Source organism: Daucus carota, chromosome 3 (genome assembly GCF_001625215.2).
Source record: "Daucus carota subsp. sativus chromosome 3, DH1 v3.0, whole genome shotgun sequence".
NCBI lineage: Eukaryota > Viridiplantae > Streptophyta > Magnoliopsida > Apiales > Apiaceae > Daucus > Daucus carota.
Window position 1 is genome coordinate 41684797 of NC_030383.2, and position 8007 is coordinate 41692803.

General features: G+C 35.1%; 1 long non-coding RNA gene across 2 annotated transcripts; it reads left to right on the forward strand.

Moving 5' to 3' along the window:
• The first annotated feature begins 2480 nt into the window (after positions 1–2480).
• On the forward strand, positions 2481–4645 carry LOC108203935 (uncharacterized). Of its 2 annotated transcripts, XR_010289894.1 has the most exons (4): positions 2485–2836; positions 3270–3435; positions 3810–3888; positions 4318–4645. It is a non-coding gene; the product is annotated as an uncharacterized LOC108203935 (long non-coding RNA). The 2 variants fall into 2 exon arrangements; XR_001803578.2 differs by having other exon boundaries at positions 2481–2836; positions 3270–3888.
• Positions 4646–8007: the final 3362 nt, after the last annotated feature.

Genomic DNA, 8007 nt, shown 5'->3' on the forward strand with positions numbered 1-8007 from the left:
TAAAGATTGCTGGCATAAAGGTAAACCAAAGTGCTATAATTCTGGAAAATTTGGGTATGCTAAAAAAGATTGGTTGGTGAATATTAATCACAACACAAATTTTACTGAAGAAAAACAAGTTGAGGGAACTATGTTTTATGCTTCCCAAGCATCTGGAACCAACAGAGATGTGTGGTACATTGATAGTGGTTTTAGTAATCACAAGACAAGCAAAGAAGCACATGTTCATTGAAAAGTATCCATATGCTACACCAAAAGTAAAAATGGGAAATGGACAAGTAGTGGAATGAAATGGAAATGAAATCATTGTTGTCCAAACCAAAAGAGGTACACATCATATTAGAGATGTTTTATTAGTTCCTGATTTGGAACCGAATCTCTTAAGTATTGGACAACTCATGGAGCATAGTTATCGTATACTCTTCAAAGAGGACAAGTGCAGAATTTTTGACAAAGGTTGAAGTACTGAAATTATAGCTAGCATTAAGATGGAGAAGAATAGAAATTTTCCTCTCAAATTTTCAGAAGGTTTGGATGATGCATTAAAGATGGAAATTAATGATGAATCATATCTTTGGCATAAAAGATTTTGGCCATCTTAATTTTCAAAGATTGAAGATATTGCAAGAAAAGAACATGGTGTATGGTCTTCCAAGCATCACAAACAATTCTAAAGTGTGTGAAGAATGTATCTTTGGGAAGCAATATCGTATCTCATTTTCAAAACAAGAGGCAGGAAGAGCTAAAGCACCACTTGAATTAGTTCACACACTGATGTTTGTGGACCAATGAAGACCCCTTCACAAGCTGGGAACAATTACTTCTTATTATTTATTGATGATTAAACAAGATATTGTTGGGTGTATTTTATGAGAAAAAAATTTGAAGTCTTCTCAATATTTAAAAAGTGATAAAGTTACTTGAAAGACAAAGTGGTTATCTTGTTAAAAAGCTAATAAGTGATCAAGGTGTTGAATATAATTCAAATGAGCTCGATAAATTTTATGAAGATATTGGTTTGGAAAGATAATTAAGAGTTGGCTATACTCCTCAACAAAATGGAGTAGGTGAGCGGAAAAATGAGACAATAGAAAAATGGCAATTCAATGTTATATGATAAAGGGTTGCTAAATCATTTTGGGCTAAAGCCGTTTAAAAGTCAGTTTATTTAATCAATAGATGTCCAACTCAAACTCTTGAAAATTAGACCCCCCATTTGAGGCTTGGAAGGGTATATTAAAGGCCATCAATAACCACATGAAGGTGTTTGAATATATATGTTATTCTCATATGCCTAAAGAAAAGAGATATAAGATGGATGAAGTAAGTGAAAAATGTATCATCTCGATTATAGCTTGCAATCTAAAGGCTATCTCTTTTATAGATCAAAAAAATTCAAAAAGTCATTATTTCAAGAGATGTTATATTTGATGAGAATCCTGCTTGAAATTGGGAAGAAAAAAGGGTCCAACAACACATCATTGTTGATGTTGAAAAGTTAGACAGCTTCGGAAAAACTGAAGATACTGATGCAACACCTCTTTCAACACCAATAAATAATGGGGTTTTATATCAAACTGACCACCCGTTGCGTCAAATATCTCATTTGACCCACCCATCTCATCGGCGACTCGTTTAAGCCACTATAATCAAATATATATCATTTTACCCATATAACTATTCATACCTCTTTACTTAATCATTTATAAAAAATTAACCATTTGTTATTTACTACAAAACTACTTCTAGTACTTTCATAATTGTTTCTAGTATTTATCAAAATAATTTGGGAATTTATAAAGCAACATAGCTAGGGTGATCACATAAACATATATTTATAGCCATATTTTTTTAACTGCATAGCTATGTTGCTTTAGAAATTTTTATATTATTTTGATAAATACTAGAAACAATTATAAAAATACTCGAAGTGGTTTTGTAGTAAAAAACAAACGGTTAATATTTATTAAAAATAATTAAGTAAAGAGGTATGATGTCTAATGCTGTTTTTCTAGTAGTGTAGTTCGGAAAGCACAACTGACTCAAACCTTCAAGAAAGTTTAGAAATATATCTGAGCTTTATGAGCATTGTAACATATGTGTGTAGTTAAACCTGAAAAATTCGAAGATGAAGCATATATGGAGAAAAGCAATGAAAGAAGAAATCAAAATGATAGAGGAAATGATACATGCACTACAAAAAAACAGGGCAAAACCGACCGACCAAAACGGTCGGTTAAAGCCAAAAATGGTCGGTTTTATGATGAAAACCGACCGGAAATTCACTACTAGAAAAAGTAGATACAACATCAGAGTTTTAACATCGAACATAAAACCACCGATGCTAAAAACATTTGTAACATCAATATTAAAAAAAACTGATGTGAAAGAGTCTTTAGACATCAGTAATTAAAACAACCGATATCTTATCTTCAGTTTAAAAATTAAAAAGATAATATGCGGCCTTATTTACCCTATCGATAAACAAAAGCATCCCATGTACTTAACCAAAAAAAGATGCAACTTTCTATTATTTCCCATTTTCTCTCTCGATACTTTCTCCCACAACACACTCTCACCATCGCTCTCTCGACAATTTCATCTCCCTGCATCATCTCTTTAACCACCTCTCCCACCTTCTCCCTTCTCTCAATATCTCAATTTAATTCACAGCCTGAAGATCCATCTTCAAACTTCAATTGGAGACCCAACATAAAGAAACAGATCTTGGAGTTCACGCTTGAAGAAACATGGTTTGGAGCTCAATTCGTATGTTTAAATAATCCAATTGGATTTAGGGTTAAATAAAGTAGATCCGGTTCTCTATTTTTTGAAGGTATATGTTCATGATTTCTAAATAGATTGGATTTAGGGTTTCAGAATTTGAATTTAATGATGATATGTTATAATTAGTTGTTAAGGTGATGTTCTGCTTGTGTTTTAGTGGATGGGTACAATTGTTTAATTTTAATTTTAATTGTTTAAGTTGGGTGTTACCTTTGTTTAAGCGTGAAATTAAAAATATCTTAACATAATTAAGTGAAAGTTTCATTCTTCAAGTATCATATATGCACAACTTTATTGGTGTAAACTCAAGCATTAAAATTTTAAGCTTTAAGCTTTTGATTTGACATGTAAACTGAAAGGATTGAAACATGTAAAGACAAGCAACTCCTGATGTGCACAAGTTGAATGACATGGTGTTTTAGTCTTGTATTTAATTTGTTACTTCTTGTTTAAAGCAATAATGAAACAGTTAAACTTTGCAGGTGGTTTAAAAAGGACATGTTTTGCTAGGGGAATTGCCTATATCTATGGCATCTCATTCTACTACAACATTATATGCTCATCTGATAGTCATACATAACATAAAGAACAGGAAGGGCCCAATCAAAGAAACAAAAGTGGAAGTATGAATGGTGATCATAATGGAGTGTATGCAAATGATAGTGCTCTTAATTACTTTTACTATTATTTTCCTGGATGTTACTTTTTATTAGTTGCAAACCTATGTTGTAACAATGTATTTTTATGAAGATAAATAATTAATAGGTGAATATACATGTTTTTTTTGAAATTATACATGTAGGAAATTTGTAGAAGTTGAGTTGGACATAAATTTTATCAATACAATACCATCATCAAGAAGTTATATATGTGGAGTTTCCAGATGCCTGGTGGCTGTTACAATAGATAGAAGACTTAGTTTAACTTTTTTATTTTGTTACTTTGCTGCCAGCATTAACATATAATGGTGATATACACTAATTTTTTTCATTGTTTCTTTGCTGCCAACATTAACATTTGAGCTGGTAAACTCGACCATTTTTTATACAATTTCAGTACTGATCTGGTGAAGAGACTCTGCAGAGATGATAGGCTTGGCGAGTAATATTTCCTCATCTTTATATTAAACTCTTTCTGTGGTCTGAAAATGCAAGGGCTGAAAGTTCATAATAAAGAGTGAAGAATACTGAATTTCCAACTTAAATTGCCTAATATAATTAGTGGTGGAACTTTTTGTATATTACCATGTATATATGCGATTAATGAGTTTAATATGCTAATATTTACCCTGTTCTCCTTCAATAGAGTAGCTATAAGACATGCAGTTAGGTCCATCTCCATAAATTTTGTAGAGCATGCTTCAACAAAAAATTTATTATTATTAAGAATAAAAAAACCAAAGCAAGGGGTATGCTTGGCGACTATTATATATTTCCGAAATAGTATCCTAATAAACCAGATACATTTATAGGCCTCACTTTTAAGGAGTCTGATTTTCATGAACATAACTTCATGATTCTTTGATTGCAGGAAATGGGGCTGCAGGTGAGGATGAGGTTCTGAACATAATGGAGAATGTTTGGAGATCATTGAATTCATCGAAGACTTCATGTACTCAAATTTGTTAATTATGTGTCAGTACATTATTACTGTTGGTTGACTGAATCATATGTGGCTAGCTAGGAGCAGTACTTTGGATAGTACTTTGCATATTGGGTAGTAGAATGTTTAGGTGCTACTACCTGAATATTTGGTAGCAAGATTTGTTGGTACTAGGTATTTATTTTGGTCTAGTAGTTAAATGTTTTGATACTTATTTTGATCTAATTGGTCCCTATTATATGGATTAAAGTTGTTCTAGCTAGCTGTGACTTTTCTGGAATGCCAGCTACTTTGTTTTGTGGTATTAATGATTTTTTGGATGATAATGTCATGATACAGAGGAAACCATGATGTGGATATATAAAAAAACATCACATAACAGTTTTAAACCGATGTATAAAAGAGTATTCAAAATCATTTTGTAAAATAAATTTATTGTCTAAAATCACAAAGAAATCAGTAGATATCACACTAGATGATGCGCAAAGGTAGCTATTAAATCGATTCCATATATAAAATTGATGTCTTAATAAAGAACATACAAAATCGATTCCTTAAATAAAATTGATGTCTTACAAGCTGTTTAACATCGATATTATTCTCGGGGTGATGTCAATAATAGGTATACACATCAAATTTTTACTAATAACCGATTTAAATGTCTACTTTTACCTTGTAGATTATATATTATATGAGATTCAGACCTTAAAATATAATAATATTCATGAAATTATTGTGTAATATATTTATAAATATGAGTCAAAGACATCAGATTTTATTAACAAAATGATGTGTAAGTGCTACATAGACATCAGTTAAAAACTGATGTCTAAATTGTATACTTTTAACATCCCCGCGTAGACATCGGTCAAAAATATTTCAGACATCAGTTTTTAGCCGTTGTTGTAGGCAGTTTTTCTAGCATTTAAATGCTGGTCGATTGTAACCTGGTCGGTTATGAAGAATTGGTCGGGTTTAAAGACGAAAACCGACCGACATGCAATGCCATCTGGAGCCACGTGGACGCCCTAGCCACGTGTAAAGTTATAACCGACCGACGTCGGTCGGTTTAAATGTTTGACCAAAATATGGTCAAGCGTTCTAAGAATAATGTAACCGACCGGCGTTGGTCGGTTATAATTGGTTGACCAAAAAAGTCAAATTTGTTGGGGGCACTAAAACCGACCGTCTGTGGTCGGTTACAGCATCTTGACCAAAAAAGTCAAATTTGTGGAGGGCAACAAAACCGACCTCTTGTGGTCGGTTATAAACGTTTGACCAAAAAAGTCAAACAAAAAGAATGACCTTATAACCGACCGATTGTCTTGGTCGGTTAACGAGCAGACCGCTTGCAGGGCCTAAAACCGACCGATTCACTTGGTCAGTTAACGAGCAGACCGCTTGCAGGGCTTAAAACCGACCGATTCCCTTGGTCGGTTAACGAGCAGACCGCTTGCAGGGCTTAAAACCGACCGTATATAACCGACCGGTCACCCGAAGATAACCGACCGCGTTATAAGCAATCGGTCGGTTTTCTGGCTTCTTTGAATGGTAACCGTGGTCGGTTATGTGTTTAGCGGTCGGTTTTGTCTGTGAATTGAATGGTAACGGTGGTCGGTTTTGTCTGTAGTCGGTCGGTTTTCTGGGTTTTCTATCAAAAAAAAAAATTCTTGCTGTTTCCATATACTGCCATACCTGCTACCAACAACCAACAATATCAACAATATCCAAAATAACATAAACCACAACCATATATAACAACAACAAAATGTACCATAACTACAATCCCAAACATCAAACATATTATTGTCTACAAGGGCAAACCAAAAGCCCTTCACAAGCATTAACCAAATTTCAAATCCAACTTAAACACAATATTCAAAACACAAATATTCAAAAGCCAAACTAATCTAATGTAACATCTGAATCGGAAGCAGCTCCATCCGCAGCGGCACTAGCACCCGCTCCGGTAGCAGCACTAGCATCCGCTCCCGAAGCAGCACTAGCATTGGCACCCGCATCAGCACCGGCTTCGGGTCCTCCGCGTTCCTCCTCCGACAGCTCCTCTGGATCAGTATAATCCTTCTCCGCTGCGAGTCTGCGTTCCTTTTCCTAATTGCACATATAATAGACAATGACAACCAATAAGACATGTTAGCAAAAAAAAAGACAACCAATAAGACAATAAGCATACTCGATCAATACAAGTAGATAACAAATATGAATTCGTACCTCTTCAACCTTCCTTTCCATTTTGAGGAGTATATCCTCGACCATCGACCCCACAATGTGTACCATCTCCCCACCAATCATAGAATTCCATTGAACCCTTGTACTTGGATCGACAGCTGGATCGGAGGCCTCTAGTGCGGTCTTTGCAAAATTCGCGATCTCTTCTTCAGACATTTGTCGCTGAAATTGAAGGGGGTTCGCACGGACCTCATTGAGCGCATTGCGCACGACCGAGAGGTACACATTGTCGGGAATGACGGCTTGTCTCTGACCGGAAGATCCACCTCCACCGGCTTCGCCTCTTGTTGAATCCCTGTAACGTGAGGTGAGAGTCGGAATAAGTTGACTAGCACGAGCCTCGGGGAATCCAACAAGGTAGTCCTTCTTAGGCTTTTTGCCTTCGGGAACTCCGGTTGCTGACAACCACCATTCCAAGGGCTCGTCTCTATCCCCTGTTTGTGTAACCGACACCGGCATGCTTTCTAGAATAGAAGCATATCGCGTCTACAGAGAAATGTGCATCAATCAGTACATTAAACAACTTAAAAAGTAAAATGGACATTGAAACTTTAAAAAAAAACACAAGACAATCATTTAATTACCGCTATGGCCATTGCAGCCGGCGTGGTATACACAGGGTGCTCGGGATCACTTCCAACCCTTGTATGCGTCTGGTTCCATACTTCAAGGCGAGTTGGATTCTTTCCTCGTTCTTTCCTTTTCATTTCCTTCCAAAAACAATTTAAATAATCAATATAATATATATGTGAATTAAATCTTAATTAAGAAATTAAGGTGTGTATGATAATAGATATTTATATATACCTCCTTCACTTTATTAAAAGATCGGGCACCGGCACTATGCAACCGCTCGACGTTCTTGCGGTTCGTAGATACAACGGATGACCTATGCAAGTGCCCCTCATTCTTTTCCCAATAATTTAATAAATCCTTCCAAAAAAGTTCGGACCAATATCCAGGTCTTAAACTCAATTTTGATTTTCCGCTTTCCTTTGATTTTTGCTCAATATTTGTCTTGAGCTCATTCAACGTCCTCTTTATTGTGTTCTTGATATGCTTCTCAATTATATTTTTTGCTTCGGACCGGCTTTGTCCCTTTTGTTGCTTGAAATATAACTACAATTATAATGAAACCAAGATAAATTACATACATATGGTTAGACTATTTACACATAATACAAATAAATAAAAAAGCATGCATACAAATAACAATGTGAGCATAAGAAGAGTAGCTTACATTAAATTCCTCGACTACGTGTTTTAGCCATTCATCATCATATTCAACAATGTCGGTGAACGTGTAATGTCCAACCGACCACCTTTCACGAACAATAGCAAGCAAAGTCTTCTTTGCTTGATCATCTT